General features: G+C 22.1%; 1 pseudogene; it reads right to left on the reverse strand.

The window, feature by feature from the left end:
• Positions 1–84: 84 nt before the first annotated feature.
• LOC118732436 lies at positions 85–948 on the reverse strand (annotated as a pseudogene).
• Between the last annotated feature and the right edge of the window lie 643 nt (positions 949–1,591).

Below are 1,591 nucleotides of genomic sequence, written 5' to 3' on the forward strand. Positions count from 1 at the left end.
AAAAAAGTAATTCATAAAACAAATAATAGCAAATAAATTTTTAAATTATTATTATGAAAAAAAAATTTCAATTGGAAAATTTAATTAATCTATTATATAAATTTTGACCACCTAAAAATTTTGATCAACCTTGATCAAATGATTTATAAACTAATCCCCCTAAATTTAATGGAAAATTAATAATTCCATAAGTACAAATATAAGGTATAAATCATATAGAACCAAAAAAATAACTAACTAAATAATTATTGAATGATTTATTTAAAAGAAATAAAGAAACGTGAGAAATTAAATACCCTATTAATCCCCCAATAATGCAAACAAATAAAGTTAATAATTTTATATATATAGGTAAACAAATTATATAAGGAGTAGAAAAAATTAATCATCTAAGAATTCTCCCCCCAATAATTCTTATAATTAATAAACCTCTTATTCCACGAAGTATAATTCAACCCTCATCTCTTAATATATTTAAAGAACCACAATTTAATTCTCCCGTTAATGAATAATAAATTAATCGAAAAGAATAACAAACTGTTAATCCAGTAGAAAAAATATATAAAAATAAAGAAAAAAAATTAATATAACTTAATGAAACAATTTCTAAAATTATATCCTTAGAATAAAATCCAGCTAAAAAAGGCATTCCACATAAAGCTAAATTAGATATAAACCCCCAATCCCCCTATTAAACGAATATCTTGTGAATTTTGTATATTATGAATAATAGCTCCTGCACATATAAATAATAATGCTTTAAATAATGCATGAGGTAAAAGATGAAAAAAGCTAATTTATAAAATCCTATTGATAAAATTCTCATTATTAATCCTAACTGACTTAATGTAGAAAGAGCAATAATTTTTTTTAAATCAAATTCAAAATTAGCCCCTAACCCAGCCATAAATATTGTTAATCCAGATAATAATAACAATAATTAACCAAAAGAAGAATTATTTAATAAAATATTAAAACGAATAAATAAATAAACACCAGCAGTTACAAGAGTTGAAGAATGAACTAAAGCAGAAACAGGAGTTGGAGCAGCTATAGCAGCTGGTAATCAAGAAGAAAAAGGAATTTGAGCTCTCTTTGTTATAGCAGCTAATACTATTAATCCCCCAATTACTTCTATTTCAATTCTGTTTTTCATTGATTCTAAATAAAAAATATAATTTCAAATTCCATAATTTAATATTCAAGCAATTGCAAGTAAAAAAGCAACATCACCAACACGATTAGATAAAGCGGTTAATATACAAGCATTATAGGATTTAACATTTTGAAAATAAATAACTAAACAATAAGAAATTAATCCTAACCCATCCCAACCTAATAAAATTCTAATTATATTTGGTCTAATAATTAATAACATTATAGATAATACAAATATAAGAACTAATATAATAAAACGATTTATATATTCTTTTCTATAATAAATTACTAAAGAAACAATTAATAAAACAAAAGATATAAATAATAAACTTATTCAATCAAATAAAATAGTTATTACAATTCTAGAAGAATTTAATGAAATAACTTCTCATTCCAAAAAAATACAATAATCTCTTAATAAAAATTTCAAACT

This window comes from Rhagoletis pomonella, unplaced genomic scaffold (assembly GCF_013731165.1).
Source record: "Rhagoletis pomonella isolate Grant_MI unplaced genomic scaffold, Rhpom_1.0 Rhpom_scaffold_20182, whole genome shotgun sequence".
Classification (NCBI taxonomy): domain Eukaryota; kingdom Metazoa; phylum Arthropoda; class Insecta; order Diptera; family Tephritidae; genus Rhagoletis; species Rhagoletis pomonella.